Raw genomic sequence first — 26,695 nt, 5'->3', positions numbered from 1 at the left:
CTAGAATCAGCCAATAATCCAAGTAGTTCAAAACTTGCATGCCCTGAAGTTTCAGGGGTGCGAGATCCGCATCCATGCACATTGTAAATGTACGGGGTGCTAAGGACAGGCTGAACGGTAGGACTGTGTATTGATATGCCTGGCCATCGAAGGCGAATCTCAAGAATCGCCTGTGACGTGGCGCTATTTGTTTTTGGAAATACGCGTCTTTCAGATATATTGACATAAACCAGTCCTCTTGGCAAATCTGTGCGAGGATTTTCCAGGTTGTGAGCATTCTGAACAAGCATTTCAACACTTTGTTCAGCTGTCTTAGATCTAGAATGGGTCTGAGACCCCCGTCTTTTTTCAGTACCAGAAAACATCTAATGTATAGATCCCCTTCGCTCTGAGCTTGAGATAAAGGCTCCATGGCCCCTTTGCTCAATAGTTTCGCTATTTCGGCTCGAAGTAGGGGGAGGTCCACAGAGCTCGCCCATTCCTCACTGTCCGACGCCAGGATAGAGCAGCTGGCCTCCTCTACAGATGCAGTTATCTCGTTGTCATCAAGGGAGAAGGAGGCCGTTGTCCGTCGGTGAGCGACTCGAGTGAAGCTGGCGGGCGAACCGGCGAGTTTTCGCTGGCTGGAGAAGGCTCTGGGACCTGCTGAGTATGACGCTTTTTTCGGCACGTCACTATAGCAGGCGGAAGTGCAGACAAATGCCAGAAAAATGCAGAAGTGCAGAAAAATGCCAGGCGAGTCCTCAGACTCACCATGGGCAAAAGCTCGCAATGATGGCAGCCGCCATCAGCGAGTGTGAGAGCTGCATGATCCTTACCTAGGCAGGAAAAGCAGATGACATGGTGGTCCCTATTGCTGAGTGCCGCTCGGTACGAGCCACAGGAACGAGGCATCTTTAAAAATACACTGCTCTTTTAGATAGAGAGAGTGAGAGCCGCAACGCCGCACACACATTCGGCAGAGTAAAAGGGCATAAAAACAACGTAGTAAGTACGTTGACTGAAGGCGGCGAGATGAAGGCCAGCGGCTTCAGATGAAAGGCTCGTCAAGCAGCGGCTTCTTCACTACGGATCGAGCGATGCGTGAGCATTAAAAATGATGGATAATTTTTGGCTTCAAAATCGTGGAAAAGAGGTTTTCCCATAGCGTAAGATATTACACAGTACGAGATAACCTCTCGTAAGAAAACAGTGTAACATTTGGTCTTGTTACATTGCTACTTGTTGAAAAATGACACTTGTTACTAGAATAAAAAGAATATTTTAAAAGCAAAAAAAAAAAATGTATATTGCCAAACTACAGAAAAATGTAGCTCCACAATACTGTCTTGTTCCTAATATCTTATTAAAGATATTCAACCACAAAGCAAAGGTTCTGTTCTTACAATGTCTCAGTGCATATTTTTCCACATTACTCTACATTTACTGGCTATAACTGAATCTACCCAAAGGTACTGGCTCTACAAATTAAAGAAAGGGTTGCTGAGAGCACAGCTCGCATTCAGTTCATTTACCCACGTAATTGGTGGCAGTCTGTTCGAAGAAAGAGCGAGGGCTTGACGGCTAGCAGGGCACTTTCTATCAGCGCAAGTGAGATCTAATTATTAGCAGAGAAGCCCTGCCTGCAGCTGGGTAAAGTGTCAAGAGGAGAAGGGAGCGATGATGAGACAGGACTCACAAGTCACAGTCACCCTCATGACCCGGACAGACCTGTTTACCTCATTAAAAATGAATTCACAGGTAGTATTGGCTTGTGTCTCCTCCCAAGTCTTTGCGTTATCTATTATGCAGGATGGAGGCCTTGCAGGACGGGTTAACTCAGGGAAGGTCATTTGGACAGCTTGTGGAAGTAACTTCTGGAGTGTTGCAACCCCAGCTTTGCCACCAGGGATGGGAAATTAAAACACTAATGGCCTGTGTGAGTGTAAAAAGCATAGATTAAGTGGAAGGAGAAACTGGCCATCAGTGAAATGGGCTTGCGGGCATAATTGAGCTCGATTCATAATTTATAAAGCAAAGATAGGGATTGGCATGAATAAAGAGCGGCCCAGGAAGAGGTGAAAGGCTATTTTCTGCCCTCCACATTTATGCATTAATCCAGCATAGGCGATGTGGTGAATTATGGTCATTAGGCTTTGGAAAATGAAAAACAGCCATTATATCCCTCAAGGGTAGCTTTTTACATAATATAGAGACCAAAACAAGAGAGGGGATGAAAGAATTGTTGCAGACACATGTGATTTGGTGATATAGTCAGTGAGAGTGATGTTTCGGACCACACACAGGTCGGCATCGCTGTGCACGTACATAAGGAGCCTGTAAATTTCTGAGGACAAAGACAGCAGATGACCCCAGTGACCAGACGACCTTTGAGGGGTTCAGATCTCTGGAGCCACCATCACTGTGTCAGACTTTGCTTTTGCTTTTTTTAACTAATAATAGATAGGCGTCCGATGTATGTCAAGATCCATAAAAATTAAACATCAACATTTTTACATTTACCGTAGGTCTTTTTTTTTTATCCATTTTGAACATAAGATGGGGGGGTCGGGGGGAGGAAGGTGCAGCTCTAAAGAACATTTACTCGTTCAGGGTAATTTAAAAAGGAGAATCTGCATCTTTCATTCTTCCTCAGTTCTGTATGTTTTTACAAAGACATGGTGATTTTTTATCCATCAGGGCAATAGAAGTGCCTACACATTCCTTTAACACGAACAGCGCTGAACAAATTATAGAAAAACAAACAAATGGTATCCTTCAGAGCAACCAACGACATTGTGAGTCCCGTGAAAGCAGTGGGTTGGGGGTTGACGGAGATATCAGTGCTCAAAAAGGATTCTATAGAGTGAATAAGAGATGCTTGCTTCCCATAGCTGAGACGCAAAGGCAGCACAAACACTCATACATCATTAACATTTATGCAAATATCAGCTACATCGCAGGCTCGTTAGCAATTCTGAAAGATTCGGGTTTAATGTTTTTATTCACAAATAATTCATTATGACTGTCTCAATAGAATTAAAACAAAGAAGGCACACTAATTATCAAGAACTGCTGATCTTTTTGTATTTGTTGTCTGATTTTGTGGAAAAAATAAATCTGAACGTAAATGCCAAATGTGTTAAACAGATCGGAGTCCTCTTATCGGCAGCTAAAAGACATGATCAAATTAGACAAACTATTCAACATGCAAGATGTGGAACTTTAAATGACAGTCATTCCTATTCTGTGGAAATCTGCAGAACGTCCAAAAACCTTTTATTCCTATATCAACTGCTTTTAACTGTTGCTTAAAACAAATCTAATGACACTGCACATACCAGCAATGTGTAGTTCTTATTTAAGGGATCCTATCAATAGATGAGAAGACCACTGAGATGGATTGGTATGCCAGCTGCATTTAATGGAGCAGAGTTCAAATTAATCTGTTGAGGGACAGAAAGTGTTTTACTTTAGTTTTATTCAATATATAAAATTATACTAAAACTGTCCAGGGCTGAAATGGCTACATGTTTATAGTAGACTTTACGGGGGAAAAATTACATTCTAAAAGTGAAACTAATAGTCTAATGACCACTTACCGACTTTTCAGGAAATCAGTTAGGACGGTCACCTAATTAATATTCATGAGCAAGGCTGATAAGGTTTACATGCGATTTTCAGACTTTCTACACCCTTGCTTGCTACGGTACATCATTAAAAATGTTTTTTTTAAATGCCTTTTGTGTCATGCACTACAATTTTACATAATGAATCCGATTCGGACCTCTTCTCTGACATGCTTTAGTGATTGATGTCCAACTCTCCCTGAATGTCTGATATTTCACTCCTCTCGTCATCTCCGCTTCTTTTCTTTCAAGTCACCCCATCCCTCCCTCTGTCCTGCTCCATCTGCCTTTACACAAACAGCTCTGATGACATTGTACAATGTCCCACAGATATGTGATCCCCAACCCATCATCACGTACAACAACTCTGAGGAAAAAGTGTTAACATCCTTCGACTTTCACCAGTTGTGACAAAAGACAACACTCTTATCCAATGTCCCCTGCCTCTCCTTCCCTTCACAAAATAAATAGGGTAATACATCAGTTAAGGCATGTTGTGGCACCTTTATCACAAATGTGCAGTCTTTTTCTTCGCCCTATCGACTCAGGAAATATTGAGCTCAATATGAGCGTATATCTGGGCCCGCAGAGTATAAAGCCATATCTCCGGCAGTGCTGGGAATGAAGCGTCGCTTCCAGTGCTGAGTAGAGAGACAGACCGCCAGTTTGGACGGATGATTTATTCATACGAAGCAGGTAGAGGCACAAAACTGTGTGTCGGGGTGTATTTCTGCAGAGATTAAGATGTCCTAGAGGTTTATGTCTCTGGTTCTCCAAGCTAGGAGCGCAATAACACATGTTGACTACATGCCACAGACAAGACTAAGCTTTGGTACACCTGGGAAAGCTTTACAAAGTTGTCTTTTCACAAGCACGACTACACACTTCACGAATCCTGTAGTTTAGAAAACTCTTTCTGTAGTCTACAACTGACATCAACTTGATCCTATATGGCATATTTGCATATATATATATATATATATATACATACTGTATATATATATATATATATATACTGTATATATATATATATATATATATATATATATACTGTATATATGCAAATATGCCAAATAGGATATTTGAAAATATTAAAATGTTTTTAATTGAAACCAGCAAATGGAAAATATATTACAAATTCTTCATCAAGGGGCACAAACATACATTTTCACTCTTAAATGCATTTTGGTTTAATTACAAAAGCATAAAAATATATATTTTTCAGGAATGGTCAAAATAAACAAGGAAATGTTAACTCAACTAAATATTAACTAAATTGACAGATTCAAAAATGCATTTATGTAAATATATTTTAAAATCTATTTATAGTAATATATTTATTTTTTTATATTTGTGAACAAGGATAGCAGCCGCTAAATGGATTGGGTGCGGGGATTTTGCATGGGAACCATGACAAGAGATTTCCTAGATAGGCTCTTTTAAGACTCAGGCTTTGTAATCTGTCTGAACTGTGGATCGTCTTCACTCTCACTGGCTCTTTGTCTCCTTCTTGCCATGCATCTCTGCTTAGATGAATGAGAGGGCGGAGAAGGAACAAAGAGCAGGATAAGGGCATTTTGCAGGGCAGATGAGCTGAGTTGAGGTTATGGCAGCCATCTCTATGGAGAGCTGCTGGGAATGCTCCTGACGGAAGGTGGCTTACTGATCCTGATCATAGACCAGCTCCATTCTACCAAACTATATATATAGTACAATACCCATTTTGAGAGAGAGAGAGAAAGTCTGAAAGTGTCTTTCTGTCAGCACTCCACAGTCAACTCAGTTTTACATATAGTCAGCCACAGCAAAGGGTGTGTGCAGTCACACCTAATTTGTATCTGTCTTTCTGCACCTGTCTCACCCAACCTCCTTCTGCTTTAATGCTGATGAGGCTGTTTTTTTGTTTTACTATTTTTTTTTATTAAATAAATAAATAGTAACGTAAATATATTGATATAAATATACTTTAAATGTATTCATATAAATATATTATAAATAATAATAATATTAAATTATTATTATTAAAAATAAAAATATATTTAAGGAAATGTAGATTTGTGAAAATATATTAAATATATATATTAATATATTTAAAAATTTATATTAACAATATATTGTCCGTTTTTTGGAGTAGATTTGGTGCATGAGCCCAACGTGTGTCCTTAGCAGAGAAGGAAATCCCAAATTGCATGAAGAATTTGCATGGGGGTGGGGGTATTCAAATTGTTGAACACATCTATTAATTTTCCCAAATGTATGACATAATCTTCATTTTGGGGTGAACTACAACTTTTAAATGGTTTCATAAAGTATATAAGTCAGTTGAAGGTAGTAGGTAGTGAGGTAGCTCATAGGTTTTGGAAGAGCTAAAATGAAATACTGCTTACAAATATGTTATTCTCAGTAAGGTATATGCAGTAGACTGACTTTAAAATGTCACATTCTTACTGTGACTCCTTTGTGTTCTTTCTCACAACAAGACCTCTGAAATATCATTCCCTGGAAAAGCATCTACTTCATCCCACCTCCACACAATGTCTGCCTTCAAACACACCCTGTCCTTCATTCCAGCTCTCTTTTTCACTCTACTTCTCATCACCACTTTCTGTCATATGCATATCCACATCCCTTGTGTTAGTAATCCAGCAGGGTGCTAAATAGAGGACAAGTCACTCCTTCTGTCAACTCCTCGGAACAAGCTCTCGTCCTCTCTCTCTCACTCACTCACACACACACACACTAACACACCAATTTACATCCATATATTTTTACACGCACTTACATTTCTGCATATGCAGCACAGAGTACAGCATACAAATGTTCCTGAGACATGCTTATGTTTGACTATTGAAATGTGTTCAACAATAACCTCAGACTGCGTTAATTACACGTAAGACAATGATATAATGGTTTAAATAAGAACTGTTCAGACACTCAGCTATTCAATTAGTAAACAGGAAAACTACCAATACAACAATTAACTGTCTGGGATCATAATTTATTGTAATTTATAAGGAACATCATTACAGAAAAGAAAATCATCATATACTTTCACGTCGTTCCAAAGCTGTATGACTTTCTTTCATCTGTAAAACAACACTTCCAATATAGAACAATTTTCAATATATCTCTTTTTGTGTTCCACAGAACAATGCAGGTTTGGAACAACATGAGGATGAGTAAATAATGACAGACTTTTCATTTTGGTTTGAAATGGTTTGACAATCCCCTATATTATAAAGATACTTTGAATATTGGGTAAAAAAGATTAACCAAGTATACGTTTCACTCAGACAGACACAATCTGCTAAAAGTACACACTAGACATTATACGAGAGGTAGGACATTTTATGCACCTTTCAGCTTTAGATGTGATTAAGAAAGAAAATTAGCTTCCATGTCTAAAAAGATAACCTTCCTATTATACAGTAAAGTCTCTTTCAAACTATAATTAGATCATTTAAATCATCCAAATTCTTTCGACAATTTTCTTATTCTCTTATGATATGATAACATTTATGCAACACCACAATATAAGAGTTATCAAATGCCAAAGTATTCAATGCATTGAGATAAGCAACTAGATTGCTATCTTTTCATTTCATGTCTAAAAATATGTCTTAAATATATACACATATATATCTATGCACATCTGTTCTGCTTCAGTAGTTTAATAACAAAAAATAACTCTGTCCGACCAGTCCCAGCATATGGCTCTGTGTTCACAGGTCATTGGGCTGGCGGGCGAGTGTGATAGGAGACCTGATGCGTGGCCTCTCACCCTGTTGTTGGACCTTAGACACCTCACCCAAGCTCTTTTTGACCATCAGCTGAGCTTTTATTGACATTCACAGCAGCAAAAATAAGGACACTCAGAGCTGGTGAGCCTATGCGTGTTATTGAACAGTGTCCACAAGGCATAATAAACCAGGGATCAAGTGTGAAAGCTCATTTCTTTGAGGCTTTGGACAAACAACGTAACTTTTGCATGTCGAGATCTAAAAGTAACAGATTAAGCTGTGATTTTTAAAGGATTGTGGATTGAGACAGGTTCCATGAAAAGCTTGTGCTTTTTATTAGGTCAGTGCCATGATAGTGCCATGTAATTTTTTTTTATTTTTGAGCACATGACATTTTAAAGGTACTTCAAGTTTGGATTTAAATGTAAATGTCTTTTTAAAACCAAATGCCAAGATGGATGTTTCTAAGATATCGCCTTGATCTTCCAGGCATTCATGTTTGACATATATAATGCTTCTCAAAGTCAGTTGGAAAATGCTTATTTTGCTTTCATTCTTTCAAAGCTCAAAAATGCCTTAAAAACACGCCATAAAAGTATAAATGAAAGTGGTCTGTATAATGTACGCTGTTACAGGTTTTCTGAACCAATACAATAGATTTTAGTCATTATTCACTGAAAGGTTCATGAGGTTTCATGTGAATGTTAGTGATGTTTGATTTTAACCAAATCCTTCAATAAATGATTTGTTCACAAATCAAAGTGATCTGTTCTTAAGTTCCACTTACTCTGATTTGATACACTGATCAAAATTTGGTTTCGCATCTATCATAGGGCTACAGAAGACACAACAGTTATATAGCAGTGGTCTTATAGACCACTTTTATAATATATTATGATATATTTCGCTTTTTCTTCCTTTCTTAAGCTTGTAAAGCTCCAGTCACTGTGCCCAATATTTACATTTTCACTTTTTTTGTTCCAAAAAAGAAAAAAAGTCATATAGTTTAGAACAACTTGAGGGTGAGTAAATGATGTTAATATTTGGGTGAAATATCCCTTTAAAAATGTTGTGCCCAGAACTGAGAATAATTCCTCCCAGGTGTTAGAGTGCATGTAAATACTTAAAAACTGACACATTTTGTGGACTGTCATCAAAATTATTTGCTGCCACAAGAAAATATATAGATATGCTTGGGTAAGTCCAGATGTCTCACATATATTGTTCCTTCAGCTGTCCACACCATTTTGCCCAAAAAGACTAGTTTTTATTGTTTCCTTTAGTTTCTCTGAAAAGAAAAACATCTCAGGTAACCTTCAGGCGCCAATCACACTTATTGTTTGTCTTTATGTTCTCCCCAAGGACAAAGCAAGTGCAATTACAGCTTGAAAAAATTCCAACAGCAACGCTCCACAAATCTCCATGGGCTCTCAGGGGACCCAGGTGTTCTAAAATAACGGAGAAATCTGCACTACATACACGTTTGCATGGCTCTCTCGTTTTTACAAAAGTCTGTTGAGTCCCTAACAGAAATCTGCAGCGAATAACATTTTACCCTTCACCACGTTAAATGACCATTTCTCCTATTTAATACTGGGGGAGCGGGTGGTTGGAATCCTTCTAGTGTTCCTTACAATAAACTACCAGTTCAGATTTCTAAGAGGCCCCGCAACCTCCCAGAGTGGTACTGTAGGTTTATTCCTTATTTTCATACCCAACATTTGGCCCTTTAAAACCATAATGAACGCATGTTTTGAATTTAATACATTCAGCCTCATGTTACTCCAAACCTATATGACTTGCAGTGTTTATTTTTAGGGACTAGGGTTGTGTTGTACCCCACTGATTTTCTAAGGACAAAAACAGTTATATATATATATGAAGAGTTCAGATGCAAAAGCCTCTAAGTGCCATTTGAAATTATAATTTTTATCAAGCTTGTATATTTAAGTTATTTCAGTAATTTCACTTAAATTGCAATGAGGATTACCTATTAATTGTCATTTAAGTGAAATTACTGAACTTGAATATATAAGCTTGATAAAAATGATCATTTTAGAAGAACATTTCAAATGGCACTTAGAGGCTTTTGCATCTGAACTCTTCATATATGACTGAGAATAATATATATATATATATTTTAAGTATCTTCTTTTGTGTTCCTCAAAAAAAAAAGATCAGCATAAGGGGGAGAAAATGAGAATTTAAATTTTGGGGTGAACTATACCTTCAAATTAAATATTGCTGTTAACTTAATATAGTGTTTTATTTCAAAAAATGTCTCTGAATTTTTGAATTATGTTTAGAAAAACATCACCTTTCAGTTGCTTAGTGTATTTATAATACACATCGTGATTCATACCTATAAATGAGAAGTGATGAATTCATTACCTATCTGATATTGCAGGTTAGGACATATTGAAAGTATTTTTCTACTTAATAACGGCCATATCTGCCACCGTTCTCTCACAAATGTACTAGATAATAAGTAACAAATTGTTCCCTTTTTATATTTTATACCCGAGAGTCATTTAATCATAGACGTAGTGTAGGTATAAGTTTTATTGATTTGTCTTGAACATGCTGTTTTGCTATATTTTTTTTTTTATCTCTCTATGTTTGTGGAACAGGTAATATTGGTAAATCTATTGCTCAGAGATTCAGTCTGTAATTATAACCCTGACTTTTGTTAAATAATGGCGAGCCGAAGCAATTTCCGTCTTTTTTTTTTTTTATGTATTCAAATGCACAGACAGGAACTTTGACAAGTCTGGGCCAAGAATCAAATCCCTTTCCTGCTCACCAGGTATTAACATAATAAAAACAACATATATTTGAGTGTTTTCTCAAGGAGAACAGGTTCTTTGTTTTCTTGAGTTCTGCTACAATGCTGTCTTCATGTATATATATTTTTTTTAAATGTACAGATGGGTTATATAACATTGTTCACCTCTAAAGCATTTTTGGTCTCCCTTGCTGAACAAACCATATCAGTACCATTGAATCTCATTTTTCAAAAACTGCATTTCTCTACGAATCATTGGATGGTCTTTAATACACATGTCCGCCAAGCCCATCCCTTATATGTAGTAGTTGGTGAAAGGTCACACCATTGTCATCATAAACTTGACAACTGAAAGTTAATATATAGCCACCTCCTGTGGTCTCTAGAAGTTCACATGCCAATTTTCAAGCTCTGCATGTTAGAAACAAAGAAAAACTGCTGGCCAAATGGGGGTGGCGGGGGATCTGCCACATATTTCTCCATGATATGTTTATGGTGCATGATATCATCTGTTAAAATGCAGGTTTAAGCAGTCGGCATTGTTTAGTCACATGCACAAAACATCTTTTCTGTATTATAATGACTGTAATTTATCTGATGTGCTCTGATAGTTAGAGACACTGAACTTGTAAAACACCAATAAAATGCAAGAGGGAAACTGCTGTATGGTTTTGCTTTTAAATCATTGACTGAATATAATCTACAAGTTAAGTTTCCAGCAGAGTTTTCCTTTTTTAATAATAAAAAAGACATTTATATGTAGATGAATTCATGTTCATGCGATGCTTTCTTGCCTTATATATAGAAAGAAAAAAATCAGTTATGAATGAGCAAGGAAATAACTATTCTCAAATGCCCAATTCTCCCAAATGTAAAACAACACAAAGCAAATTATGTGTGTAATGTGTGGTTCATTTTTTCCTACTGTATATAATAGAACATTAAAATCTACTTCCTGTTTGCATAATTTAATTGTCTACCCCTCCAGGCAAATTTTTAATGAAAATTTATTGAGAAAATATACCACCTGGTTTTCTGAGGAGAATTCTTATGTATTTCCAAAGCAATCACAGAGAGACATATCACCGACCATAGTTACCATGACAACATATTACTTTTGTTTTTTGATTATTCGGGGGCAACCAGTTCGACTCTAGATCTACAAACCATGACAGATCTACTCCACCATAACAACATCATCCTTTTTCATGAACATACAGTATCTTTCAATGCAGAAATAGTTAGATGTTTTGTTTCATGGAAGATTTTGCAGTACAAAAAGGGGTTTAATAAGTAGCACAGAGATTAAAGATACACGTAGACTGCTGAGCTCAAAAAGTGCTATTAGATGTAATTGGAGAAGGACATTTGCTGGAGGCCATGACCTTTGTTGTGCATTCAGAGAGCTACTAAATTACAATTGGTCCAAACAGCCTTTCATTCCATCTATCATTCTATAAGCACAGTCATAACAATGCACCCAGGTGAGTCTGAATCCTTAAGTTGATGGATCTCTGAGTAATCACATAAACCCACAGAGATGTTTTCCACAGTGTTTCATAGCAACAAGCTGACACAGAGCAAACTCTCTGACCTTAAAACAACAAGCCCTTAAAACTCCATCATTTAATGCCTAACTTCAAAGCTGAGGTTTGGTTAGTGAAGATGGAGACATAGTGGTGGCCAGAAACTAAGACATGAAGTTGTTTAACGATTGAGTTTTCTTCTTCCTGCCACACTGCCATATTCCCACGGAACTCCACAACCTACGCTATAGGAGGAAACACTATAGAGAGGTAAGTGACTGAAGACGCTTCACTCAAAAAAATAATCAAATGAGTCGGAGCTATTCACAAATGGGTTAAATCATGCAGTTCTCATTGGCTGACTGCCAGTTTTAACATTCAAAGATATGCAGCGATTGGTGAGTGCAAGTGATGCATAAAACAACATGAGTATCTTTCATAAAGAACTGTATAAATATACCAGGGTCGTGCGAAATTTAGAATTGAAGATTTTACTCCCTTTCATTCCACAGGAAATGGAATTTGAATTGATTTGAGAGGAAAAGGAATTTACTAAATAGAGTGGATCTGTGCTCGCCTACTTTTGCAGCAGCCTTGGATTTTTTTTCTCATATCTCATTTTTCTCATAGAGATTTCTTTTTTAAATAAAAATCTTCATTTAAGTGTTATAAGCTATGAATCAAACCAACATGCAATTAGATGAATCAAACTTGAAGCCTAAAGAAGTATTAAAGAAATCTGACTACTTTAGTAAGAACTACTTAAGAACTACAAAATAAAAATGATTATTTTATATAAAGAAACAATATATTTGGTGTAAAACATGTAAATACTTAAGTAGCGAGTGTAAACTGGCTTTATGTTCATTCATAGCTCTTTATGGAATTAACAACCTCGTAGCTCAAAATAGGTTTGTTTAAAATTGTTTATAAGTAATTGTCCAAAATAAATTCCCCTATAGCCTGGTTAAAACCAGACCATTCTCAGTTGTAACTGAGTTATGGTCTGGCAAAAGCATCATAGACAAATCATTTCCAGAGGGGCGTCATCAATGGACGTCGCGGGTAGACCTAAAACCAATCAGAGCGATGAAGGAGATGACTTACGCAGAGCGGTGGCCGGCGGAGAAACATCTCCGAGTGTTGTTCTTTGCTCGGTTTTTAACAAAAATGAAACGTTCAAATCGCTTAAAACAGACGCGATAGCTGATTCGAATTAGTGATGTTTGACGGCGGCGTCCATCTTTGTAATGTAGGCTACAAAATCTGCTTCAAAATTCCAGCGCTGTCGTCATCGTATAAAGCCCGCCCCAACGTTTCCGATTGGTGCCGCGATTTCAACGGATTGGAAATGGGCTTGAATGAGCTGTTTGCCAGACTAACTTTCAGAGCAAACCTAAATTTGCTGGAAGTTGTCTGGGTTTTCACAGGCTAATTCCCTTGTTTTCAAAACTTTCAAATAAGTAATCTATTTTTAAAATCCATTCCTTCAATTCAAATTTTGATACTTTTTTACATTGGAAAAGGAATTGACTTATATTAGATGCATACTCATGAAACCTGAGATATATTTAACTCAACTTGTGTAATGAACATGGAAAGTCAAAAAACCTCACCATTTGTACTTGGCTCGCTCTAACAAGCAGAGCAAAAAACAGAGCCAAAATCAACTTTTCTTAAAGCCAGTGAAAGCATCTAACATCGGTAGATTATTCGTTCTCAATGAGACAGCAAGTTCGAGGAAGTGAACATCTCTGAGGAGCATTAAAAGGGGAATCAAGGATGAGAAAGAAGGCTCAGACAGTGAGAAAAATGAGATCAGAGAGGAAAAGATTCCATGATAAAGTGAAAAGATGTACATGTGAGAGAGCGTGCACTAACATTCGAGAGCACCTCGGCAGCACAGCTCTCACCTTGGCTGTCATCAGCCGTCCCCCACAGACTGGTCTTCTTAGACCTCAACACCACTCTGATCCTAAATTACTCTCCCCCTCTCCTCCGGTTCCCATCATTTCACCTTCCGCCTGTCAGTCAGCACTTGTTCCCGGCTGTCGTTTTAAAAATGAGGTCTAGGAAGACGCAGAGGAAAAGTTCAATCAGAACATCCTAATAGGAGATTAACAGAGGTGAATAACTTCAACTATTTTCCTTGTAGCAATGTCTGGGCTTTTCCTCCCCATAAAAAAACACACCAATCTGAGTTGTATAATGGAACTCTGTATTCACTGCTGATTTTAACCCCCCACCCAGCCCATCTAATGACTGGTGCATCCATTTATCTCAATATTCACTCCGTGGCATAAAGGAAGACTGAAGGGGCTAGGCTTACAGGGTTCATTCATGTGTGACTGACGTGCACAGCAGACCCCGATTCCATTGTGGACCGGGATGCAGACGCCTGCAAAGTCCATTAGAGAAAGGGGTGAGCATTGAAATGCTGGGAGAGTATCTCAGAAGGATGAATGGACATGGTGGCCCTCTTGTTTTTGTTTCCGTAACTTCAACTGTGTGTGCCACTGGCAGTGTTTAAGACAAAGAACACACTGTTTCAGTCTCAAGGTGCAAAAGAGAGGAAGAAGACACAGCAGCACGTACACATTCTTCTGCGACTGCTGAAAGAGTCTTATTACTTCCACATCAATCCCGGAAAACTAGCATATGTTAGTATGTTATCACACAGGTAAGTGCAGAGTAATGGTAATATTTGATATGCAAGCATCATGACAATCTGATAAGGAGATTTTTGAGCGAAGAAAATGGCAAGGGGAGTTTATTCATATGTATTTGGTGTATATGTATGCATATGTATGTATAAAATAAAAATATATTTCATATATGTAAAATATTTCAATATGAAGAAGCATAATGACAAATTTAAACTAGGCAAAGCAAAAAAAAACTATTCAAAACAAAATATCTAAAAACAATATTATAAATATTGTTACATTGAAAATATAAAGAAAAATTATATAGAAAATTATAGGCAATAAAAATAATGTTATTTGATATAATATGTAATACAATATATATATATATATATATATATATATATATATATATATACACACACAGGCTATTTAATATGTAATACAAATCCATTCATTCATTCATTCGAAATGTTAGTACCATTTTACTAACATTTACATCACATCACTCATTCACAAAGAGAGCCAGGACTACCAAGGACTTTGATGAAGATGTAACTTTACATCGAAACATTAGTCATTGTTATGCACCTTAAATAAATGTATTATTGAGAAGACATCTGCGTTGCACCGGAGATTCTTCCTTTTCTGCCTTGGTTTGTCCTGCCCTGGTTGCACCGGATTGTTGTGGATTGCAGAAGCGCAGACTACCTCTATTGCACCCTAATATATATATATATATATATAAATATATATATATATATATGGTGCATGTTGCAAGATGGTGCACATTGTAGTGTTGCTACACCACCTGCAAATTCATTTTACAGATTATCAGCAACTACCATGATAAATAAATCCCACCATGCAGAATTAAACTGAACATCTATACTGGTCTGCATGACCTCCCATAATTAGCACTGCAAAATCACAGCCCTTTACAAAATATCAATGAGACATCTGTATTCAACCAGAAAAGATAAGGCATGGATATACATAGTGTCGCACTGTCAGTCTCAAGTAAAAAGGGTTTCAGTCGTGGCTCAATGCTCTGATCGTGCCCAGAGAATATTAGAACATCGTCTATAAGAGAGACTCTGGGATGTCTATATGGGCTCATCCAGTCCCAGCATGACCTGCAATACGGACCAGATAGAGATTGCTAAATGTCTTTTTGTGTCCAATAAATTCATGCCTGCACTCAATCGCTCCCTCACAAAAACAATCACCTGCATTGTGAAAGCATTTATACTAGTAAAAACACTCAATGAATTGTTAAATATTACCAACCATAATGATCTAAGACCGCTCCACTCCTCTTGTTACTGTTACCCACTATCACCTACATCGAGAGAGTGTCTCTCTCCACAGCCCTGTTTGAGGCAAATTTATCACAAACCCTCCTCTTGAGACTGGCATATGGTAGCACCATACTGGCCGTCTGTGATGTGCCCTGGTATTGACACACAGAGTTATTATTGCCTCCTGGGAGCTCTTAAAGCAGTGGCAGTAAACACATCTTCAAGCTCTATTAATCCGCTGGTATGATTCCTTGTGTTTGTGCAAAAACCAGAATGCACACGAACACCATGCGTACATGCAACTATAGCAATGTGCAGATTTACATATTAAGATGATTAGGGGAGCGCAAACTATTTAAACACATTTTTAGGGTTATTTGAATGATATACAGTTCTGTATCCACTCCAGTTGTTGTTCTATCCTACAAGAAAGCCATTGTCTGTATCTTTTGTTAATTTCCATTTGACATTTAGACCTTGAGAAATGAAAAAAAAAAATAGTTGGTGAAAAGAAAATATTCCACTTATCCTCATCATCCGAAGGATTAAAGCGCAGCAGAGACACTTTAAGCCTGTATGTGAACCTGCATATATATACTGTATATTATAGAACAAAATGTCAAGGACCACAAAACCAATTGGTCATATTGGTCAATTTTTTTTAAATTGAGATTTGTACATTATCTGAAAGCTGAATAAATAAGATTTGCATTGATGTTAGGATATGACTATATTTGGCCAAGATACAACTAATTGAAAACCTGCAGTCTGAGGGTCCATTGGATTTGTCCATTGATGTTCGCGATTGTGCTGCATTCACTCACAAAACATATATATTCACGGTAGGAAATTTACAAAATATCTTCACGGAACATGATCTTTACTTAATATCCTAAAGATTTTTGTCATAAAAGAAAATTCTGTAATTTTGACCCATACAATCTATTGTTGGCTATTGCCACAAATATACCCATGAGACTTGTGACTGGTTTTGTGATCCAAGGTCACTCACAAATGTCAAAAAAATTGCTAATAATAAGAAAAGTTTATCAAGCACTGAATCAGTAGCCTATATTAAAATGATTTCTGAAGGAACATTTGACACTGAAGCCTGGAGTAATGGCTGCTGAAAATTCAGCTTTACCACCACTGGAATACATTTTAAAATGTAATAAAACAGAAACGGCAATAGGATAGGATACTGCACAATATTACTGTTTTATCATACTTCTGATCAAATGCAGCCTTTGGGAGCATAAGAGACTTCTTTCAAAAACACTATGAGTGATAAATGTGTGCCAACACACTCATTGAAGTGTTGTCTAATTAAGACGCACACACAAGTGCTACTTTACACTAAGATATTCTTAGAAGCAATTTCCTCAGAAGTTTGACTAAAGGTTTTTGTCAGATACCATAGTACAGTATCGCAAAGCACATAAGTAGAAATGACACTTCTTGTCATTTCAATTCATTAACACCTCGTCCATACACAAATTTCTGCTTCTGCAGAAACCTATTTTTAACTTCAGAGCGAAAGAGCCATATTATTAGACAAAAGAGTTGGTTTAATCTTATCAATCTACTGAATCTGTTTGATGGACTTGAGGAGCATGATCATATGAGCATATGCTGACACACTCCTGACCCGGGACGCATCACCTTTTCCAAGACTTCCATGCATAATCTCTGTGGAGAAAAGGCTATTTGTCAAGGCCATTACCCAGACCATCTGTAACACTAAGCTTCCTCATCCTGTAGGCATGAGTCACCACATTCTCATTTTCTTTCTTTCTGGATTTCTTTCAATGGACCTAAACACTTTAGTGATTGATTTGCTGCCGTTGCAATCTTCCTGTCTGGTCAGGTCTAACCATCAGATGAAGAATAACTTTACAGGGTACACTTAGAAAATGACCTCGCTGTTTCAGTCTTCTAGAGGAAAGCTGAGGAGGTTGTGCTCTTTTTGTCATTGGGAAAAGAGCAAGAATCCAAGCCATGCTAAATCCTATTTGTCCTCTAGGGTAGACAGGCTTCTCTGATTACAACCGGACCAGGCCAGTGTCTGGCCCTTTTGCACAGTCGAATGGTGGATTGGAAAGGAAGCCTTGGATGAGGCAACACAGACCCTAAACACTAAAGCCACAGAGCCAAGAACATGCACGAACAGCTGCTGCACGTCTCCAGACCACAGCTATTGGTCCTTGATACATGTTTTTTTTTTCCTCATTAATTAAATAAATAATTAAATTAATACATATTGACTAATAAAAGCTGTTTTATTGTATATGGAATAGCTGCCTCATACTGGCAGACATTTTAAGATCACATGACCAGCCAAATACTACTTAATTTATCTCGACACACTCTACAATTATACAAAAGCTGACACATAGCCCATATAAAGGTTCTAAAATGTATACAAGTTTGGTACCAATATGAGGTACTAGTATGCAAATCTTTAGGTACAAAGGAGTAGCATTTGAAATTGTACCACCCCAGTGACAGTAAAATAATCACTGTTGATTGCAATTTTCACATTTCTACAAAGGAATTGGCATAATTTACTTTGCATAATATGCAGCAAAGTGTCAGCATAAATCCATATAAACCAGATCTTTGGTAAATTATATTATGTTTCATGATATTTCATGACACTTTCAAAGTGAAATGTATAATGAATGGCACTAAAATCACAGTCAGTTTGATCCAAAACAGATTAACATGAATCTGGCAATGCTTTACTCAGTTGGTTGTTGTAGTATTGCACCAGTTAGGAACATTTTGGTGTGTGGCGCTAAAAGGTTTATGCTTTATTGCCTTTAGAAAATAACATACACTTACCAATAACCCTACCCTAAACTAACCAATAGTGTTAGCAAATGCAAACATGAGATAACAACATTTAATGAAGCACTATAGCTTGCTTCAACAATTCTTTCTTTGAACAGTTTTATCAAGTGCTGTGGCCATTTAATGGAGCTAGTTATGCGATACAAAATTTACACGCACTATGGTAAAATTGTTTAGCCGTATTGTGCAAGTAATGATGATGGAAAAATAAATCCTTATTAATCCATAATCTGCCACGTAATCATATTTTGTGTGAAAAGTAGTTTGTGTTTTACTGCCACCAGTGTTCATTTGAGCTGGAAACTGCAGTGAATTGCATGGTTATGTATACATTTTTTTTGAAGTTTTAGGCTATGTTTACAAGGAAACGATTCTGAAGAGAAAACGCAAAAGTGGCGTTGCATTATACGAGCATTTTGGGTGTGAAATCCACGAGCAAATGTGACGCAAAAGTGTGTGAAATTCAATGTAGTATGCACTCCAGGCGGCTAGGAGTGCATACTACAACACCACCAAGTCCGTGCGCCTGCGTACAACCTTCACTGTCGAGCAGACTTTTGCGTTTTTACCCTATACACGGGAACGCGGCGGCGGAGCGTTTTTAAGATTTCCACCCTTTAGGGTGGTTTCACTTTATTGCGTTTTTAAGCCCCCAAAAAAACGCCGTCGCCGTGTAAACGAAGGCACATCAGATAAAATATTTTTACGTTTTCACCCGCGAGTGTTCTCGTGTAAACAGGGCCTTAATTCAATTTAAGGAAGAAGCACATATTTCCAATGAGCCTATTTAAAAATAAATAAATACTGCTAGTGCTTATGTAATGGAACACTATTTTGTCACAGTTTGAGCTTAAAGTTACAGTATCACATGGTTGGGAATATCTTTCAAGTATCAGGAGTTCACCTGTTTCCCATGGACAGTTCTCATCTTCAGCAGAAGTTCCTTCTGTCTTGTTTGTGAAGTGACAAAATGGTCATCTGCTACTCAAGAGCGTCTGAGAGAGTATGATGTCAGAATGCTTAACCACGCTCCCATAGATCTGGAGCGCTGAGTGTCGTTGAGCATCGGTGAGCCTGTTTTTAGCAACACAGCAGACTAAATAATGCCACTGGTTGTTGTGAAGAATGAAAAGAAGCTGGCACAGATATCTCTTCATCTGGCACTGGATCCTATGGCAGAATGTTTCGCTCTCTCACAGAGAAGAAAAGGTCTTCAAGAGACCCAAGCTGTAAATAACACTCAATCACTCAAAAACTCAATTTTCTTCACATTTTAGTGAAAGAAAAGTTATTTTATTGAGCTTGGAGTAGTTGGATGCATTACCTGTCTATTTTGATGGCTAATCTTCCTCTCGTCAAAGCAAACGGCTGCAGCAAAAAGTGCAGTGGAAGGTGTTTTTTTCCTTTACCCTTTGGTCATTAATTGGGTGCCAAGTGCACTTGACTGTGGAAAGATGAAGCGCTCTCTCCACGGACACTGTGTTCAATTCGGGGGAGCTGAGGCCAAATGAGTTTTGTTTGTGCCAGAACCCAGTGGGGAGCAGCAGGACAGCTGGGTAGTGTGTATTCTGTATGTTTTCAGTTGCTGTTGGCCGTTATGTGTCACGCAAGCTCATCTCACAACCCTTTTTAGACCCATTTCAGGAGCCAAGATTGGCATGTCATCAAAGAACGGACATTTCATTGTGGAAGTTGAGTATCTTACAAGGACGCCAAGAGTGTTGTTCATAGAGACCGAAACTAAACAAAACAAACAGCCTGAGAATGGTCAAGATATTTGAGAAGTGCAAAAGGTTTTCATATTTGTTTTTAGGAAGGGATTATTTACATATCAAGCAAACTTGAGTTTGACTTGAGAGCATAACCTCACTGATTCTTTTTGTAAACTATGCCTGCTATGGACTGCTGTCTATAGACCTGACAAGTGCTGACTTAGCAGTGCAACACTTAAACTCAAGCGTATTTGCTTTTTCTACAAAGAATCCTCCGTCCAAACAGGCTCCTGTCACTTTAGGGCTTTTAAGGGCAATTATATTCTTGATCCTGGCAACTAGAACCATCCCATTAGGGTCAGTTTACAGAAAGAAGCCTTTGGCAGTCAGGGAAGAGGTCTGGACAGTTATAAACAAGAGTCATGGAGCCAAAACATTCATTTAACACAATACAACGGACTATCCTCTAAATCAAAGGATGCCATTAAGGCTGCTCAAAAGCTCCAGGGATGTTCAAACAATTGAATACTGAATATAACTCTGAATATGTTTGTAAAACTTTCAAAAGGTGTCTTCCATCACCAATCTTGCCTTTTCTGGTTCAGCAAAACCTATCATTACATTCTTCACTCGATTTCCACTAAAACTATTGTTTAATGCATCACTTGACAAAGAAGTATAAAGGTAGTCATTTCTCATACAGCAAACCTGTACCTTATAAGCAGGATAGGGGGAACGCACGGGGGCGATGAAAGGTGCAGTATCCATAATTAGCAAGTTAAAATATCATCTATAATTAATTTTAAAGCCTGTTATTCTGGCTTACATAAATGTGTGGTAATTTGGGCTGGTGAATCAGGTAACATGCTGCAGGAAGAAATAAAGAAACAGATTGCATTAAAAGATACAGTGATATACTCTAAACTGTTCATATTCAACAGTAGATGTCCAAAGTTCCAAAAAGGGGGAAAAACCCTAAAAGTGTCATATGATAGCTTAGTGTGAGCAAAAGGCATGTTTTTTTTTTTTTTGGTCCTTTTGAGCAGATGTGAGCACTATAAATTGTCCTCGCTACACAGATTAGGAACAACATGAATGTGAATAAATTATGACAGTTTGTTTATTTATGTGTGGACTGGCCCTTTAAGAAGCTTCATTTTCCTCACAGTGCTTTAGAAATATAGACTAATTATCTTTCATTTAAAATACAATAAACCTAATGGTCTATATGTGCTCAGAGAAATGATAAAAGAAGAAAAGCCATTAACACAACGGAAGGGCAATGTTGGGCAATCAACCTGCAAACATGATGCCATAATAATACCCACTACTCTCCTGGCATGAGTTCATCTCCCTGTCTACGGAGTGTAACCTGTATTCTTGCCAAGGTAATTCAGGAGCAATTCTGCAATCAAATACCTCGGAAAGCCGCTCTTGGCAAGCCACTATCCACAGTGCCTCTGTCTCTCGCAGCACATTGTTTTGCTTGTTATCTTTGGACAGCCATGATGCTCATGGGTTTCCTTGGTGAATTTTAGCCACCATCTCATCTCATATATTCTCGTTAAGCTCAGTAAATACGAACAGGAGGACAAAATCTCCATCATATCTGGTACCACTTAGATTGGAAGCTGGTTAGCCTTTAAATCACAATCTCTTTTCTTTGAACACTCATCATTAACAGCTTCCTTGGTTCACATATAAAAGTTTACTTTTCAGAGCCGGTACGAGAACACACTCGCACATGTTTGTGACAGCTCAGAGGCTTATTCAATATTTGCAATGTCCCAGCCTTCCGTTTCTACTGGTAACTGGGTGCACTAACACAAATAGGGAAGTATATCTTGTTGAGGGTTTGTTATTTCTGAAACAAGCACTAACTTAGTCTTTACCAGGGTATAAAAATAATCATCATGCCAATTTGATTTAACTTACCAAGGTTCAAAGTCTTTTTGAGTAGGGGAAACCAGGTGTGTTGTAACACCATGTATTTAGCCAGAAGGAAATGAGCTACAGGAATGAAATCGTTCTCATACATTACCATGTCTATATGTAAAAACATAAATAATTCACAAGAAAAAAAAATAGATTGAGGTAAATCGGTAAAATGTCAAGTCAATGTTAAATGAGAGAACTGGTCTCATTTGAATCAACTGGTTTTCTTGTTTGATTTAATATTTTCACACAAGATTTTTATCTACAAAAAAAAAGATATAAAATTTTTCTATACAGTTAACATTTCAAGTTAAATTTATACAATTATTATTATATTTTACCATAAATTCATTCATGCTATTTAAATACCAATATGTTCATATTCGTATATTAGTAGGATAGCAGGTTGTAATAACTTTATATACTTGACTATACTTGAGTTTAGCAAGAAATTGAGGTTTCTAATCTACATTTGTAGCAGATGCATGTTAGAATGTTAAAGTTTGAAATACATGGTGCATTAAAAAAAAAAACACACATTAACATAGATTGTATTACACCATTCCTGATCTCCCCTACTTACATTTTACTTAGATTAAAATAAACAAAGATCAATAAGGCATCTCTTAATATTCAGAAATTAAAATATTCATTTGAAATTAAAATCAGTCAAGAAAACGCAGATATTTCCCTGCGGATTGGCCTCTCGTTTACACGAAAACCATGTGTTTTTATCACAGAAAACGATTATTTCTAAAAACTCCAGCCAAAGTGGAGATTTCTGAAAATGATGGTTATGTGTTGTCGTGCGAACTGGGAGAAACAGTGTTCTCCCTACACTGCTGCCAATAGGTTTGGCATAGTTATGATGGCGCTCGACGGCGTATTTATGCGGGTGTGTGAACGATGATATTTTTGAAAATGGAGAGGGGGAAAATATTCATCTTGCTAAATACCCGGCTTTGTGTAAACGTGGCCTAAAACCTTGTCGTTCCAAACCTGTAAGACATGCGTTCATCTTACACAAATGACATCAACAACTTATCAACACCTTTTAAAATTGTGATTGATAAAAGAAAAGAGCAGTGTTGTAAATCTGTTTGGAATCAAGTTGTTTTTCATATAAATGATTCCGAGTCAGTGATATTAGATTGTGTGTGTATATAATTTTATTGTACTTACCCTCTATCTACATGGAACAAGAGGGTAACAAGAACTACTTTAATTTATGGCTCGTAATGTCACACTTACCTAGTAACTATGAAACAAGGGGGTAAAAAGCACCACTTACCCTAGAACTACATGGAACAAGAATACATTTCCCATATTTAAAAAAATGCAATAGTGTTGGCTTTAATTGCCTTAAAACGTGTGAGCCCAAACTTAAACATCTGCACTTTTGCTATAAAAAAAGAAAAAAAAAAGAAAAACCTGTATAAATGCATAGATATGTACCCCTGTAATTTAAAAAAAGCCCTATAAAATATGTATTGGTACACCATTATTTCAAAAAGGTTCCTAAATTGCTCCCAAATGTTGTATCATAATAGTATAAGTACCCCTTCGATCTATAAAACTTACAGTATAAATCATTCTTTTATATTACCCAGACTTTATATTGTTCCCTTATACTTACAGTACATGAAAGTACTTTATATTGTAGATACACTATAATTACTGAAAGTTACGCTGTAAATTTGTCTTAATTACGCAGTACTTTCCGGGCTGTAATCTAAAGTGTTACCAAAATATCTTCATTTGTGTTATGAAGATACACGAAAGTCTTACGGGTTTGGAACGACATGAGGGTGAGTAATTAATGACAGAAGTTTCATTTTTGGGTGAACTAACCATTAAGGTTGAAGCGACTCATGATGATGCTTAATCATCATGAGTCGCTTCAACCTTAATGGTCGGTTCAACCTTAATGGTTAATGGTCGCTTCAGCTCTGGATTTAAAATTCAGCTTGTGAACTTCACATTTGAATGGAAAGCTACTAGACTTTCCACTCCTGGACCAGAACATCACCACATCCTTCATGATGTCATACACAAATCAGCAACGTGAGCACAATGAATTATGCTGAACTTCAAAGTAGGTGTGTTCTGGTTTGTGGTTGAAAGGATCTCCAACACAGCTGCCTTTAAGCCTAATGAAATATATCAAACTGTACCCTTGAAGCTTTGAGTGACGCCATCTCCAGCAGATCTGAAATCAATCCAACACAAAGGAAGCCGCAAAATAATTTCCACTTGTTGGTTTGTTAGAATAGTTTAAGCCACGTATCCACTGAATCACACAGCAACACTCTATCCATAACACAAACTCTGTAGCGTAAAGGCAACTTAGAGCCTGATTCAACAAGCAACAACACCACTAATACAGGGGTTGATAATCACGACCAGTCCATCTTTGCGTGCAAAGTCCTTGAAGATTTTGAGCTGTCTAAAAAGCTTCATGTCCCTCCTCACCCTTTAATCCCACACCCAGACGGGCGGATTCTAGCTCAGAAAAAGGAACAGCCTTTGCTCATCCTCGCACTGCAGCACCATGGGATGCGAGTCCACTATAATGGATAAAGTGCGCAGTGAGATTATCTTACCAATGAAAACCAGCACCTTTAAATGTAAGCAGTGCCTCTCAACTAATGATGAGCACAACATTTTTAATGTAATACAATAGAAATTTAATATGAATTTCAGAATTCCTTTGTGTGTAAGATTATTTCTTAGAACATTATTATTTTTTTAACAAAAAACAAATAAATATAAATAAAAATAAATAAATGGGAAAAATTTTGGTAAATTACATTTTAATGACTGCAAACTTAAATTAAAATATATTTTGATAGACGGTCAAAAAAAAAAAAACTAAAAAATGAAAATGCTACTATATAGATTTACAATTGTGACATTTTACAATCATACCAGTTAGCGCATTAACTTTGCCAGTTCTAACCAACGATAATACAAACAAAAACGAAACTAAAATGAAATGACAAATTGAAAGTTAGTAAGAATAAAAACTAAAATAATAACCCTGTCTTTTAACTCTTAAATATTTCAAATTCATTGTATGCCTCTAAATACTAAAACATTGATTATAGTTCTGATTTTCAATGTGGCCTTAAGCTTTAAAAGAAAATCTCACTAAACCTACAGTACACCACTGAAGTCCTTAATATGTCTGTGGTGCTCTGTTTTCATTTTAAACTGCATCTAGACACGGCGCAGTCTACCTGACCTTTACTGCAAAGCCTTCTCTATAAAACAAAATGCCAACAATGCCACTTCATTGCTAAAACAGAATACCAAACAATGTGATTCTCTACCATATCATTTAGTTTCTCGCTCTCTCTTGCCTTCCCCCGACACCCGATAAAAGCGATAAGAGGCCAGTCTCTTTGTTTGCAGAAGATTTTTATTTACAGGACATGCATACGACCAGGATTCAATATCAGTCCTGAGCATGCCTGGAATCCTTATGAGAGCTCAAGCCATCTCCATTCTGTCATCTCTTTCCACATCTATCCTCACTTCCCACTATGCACAATTCCTTCAGAGATTAACCCACATCTTCACAGTAGCACTGTGTAATCACCACGGAGTGAGTGTCAGTCGATCTGTGATTTACAGTCAGCATTATACACCAAATACTTCCAGAGCTTTCAAAATATTCCCTCGGAGATGTTGCATGCATTACTGATCAGAGGGCTTTTTAATCTTATTATCCAGGTCAAGAGGGGGGAGAAGTGAGCAGAACCCTGGCCAAATCCAACAAGAACACTTGAAATGTATGAAAACAGAGTGCTGCTTCGTTTCAGATGGGTATAGATCAATACTTCATATGACTGTGTTTTAGGATTTTTTTTCTGTCAGGTTAAATTTCACAAGAAAATGGGTAAATGAAAACGAAATAAATATTTGATGAAGCATCTTATTGCTTTGTTGTGAAAACTATATAAACACATATCTCAGGAGGCTGAAAACCAATTAATTTCTGGATTATCAGAAAGCTTGTAAACTGAACACCCTATTTTACTGAAATTTTGGTAAATGCATTGAATTCTAAGGGCAATAGTACAAATCAAACACAGTTCCCCACAAAACGCATAGTATAGTAATAAAGTGTACCTTTTTAGATGGCAATAAAGTTCATCATTGCTCGTCTTCTATTGTCAGAAGGTTGCTGCTGATCTGCTGGTGGTTCCCTTGAGAAGTGAGACAGATGACAGTGGGGACACCTGCTTGAGTATAAGTCCCCAGTCCCCTCAACAGCTTTAGGCCCACAGGATCAGACGCCTACCCCAAAAATAGAGCTCAACCCATCTGCAAATATGGGACCAAAATATTTGTCAAATACCTTTGTTTGTCTGTATGATATGCTAAATGCAATTTCAAAATACGAAAAAAGGATCGCTTTGTATCCTTACACACCAGAAGTGATGTAATCAATCAGAGAATCCTGAAAATCTCGAGGCGAGAATCAAACAGAATGGTTAATGCACAAGATTAAGAACCAGCAATTGTGGTAAATTCTCCATTAGTCTGGATGAGGAGTTTAAACAAATCCAAGGAGCTTATAGTATT

General features: G+C 37.2%; 1 protein-coding gene across 4 annotated transcripts in view; it reads right to left on the bottom strand.

Moving 5' to 3' along the window:
- tncb (tenascin Cb) overlaps positions 1-26,373 on the bottom strand; it is a 66,764-nt gene extending 40,391 nt beyond the window's left edge. For all 4 annotated transcript variants that reach the window (XM_089130340.1, XM_039659482.2, XM_039659483.2 and 1 more), the window contains exon 1: positions 26,240-26,373. The gene's annotated coding sequence lies outside the window, so the exon portion shown is untranslated. The remainder of the gene's footprint in view (positions 1-26,239) is intronic.
- Between the last annotated feature and the right edge of the window lie 322 nt (positions 26,374-26,695).

The sequence above is a fragment of the Pimephales promelas genome, chromosome 4 (genome assembly GCF_988280905.1).
Source record: "Pimephales promelas chromosome 4, fPimPro1.hap1.1, whole genome shotgun sequence".
Lineage (NCBI taxonomy): Eukaryota > Metazoa > Chordata > Actinopteri > Cypriniformes > Leuciscidae > Pimephales > Pimephales promelas.
Note: the sequence above shows the minus strand (reverse complement) of the source record. Positions and strands in the feature narration are given on the sequence as shown.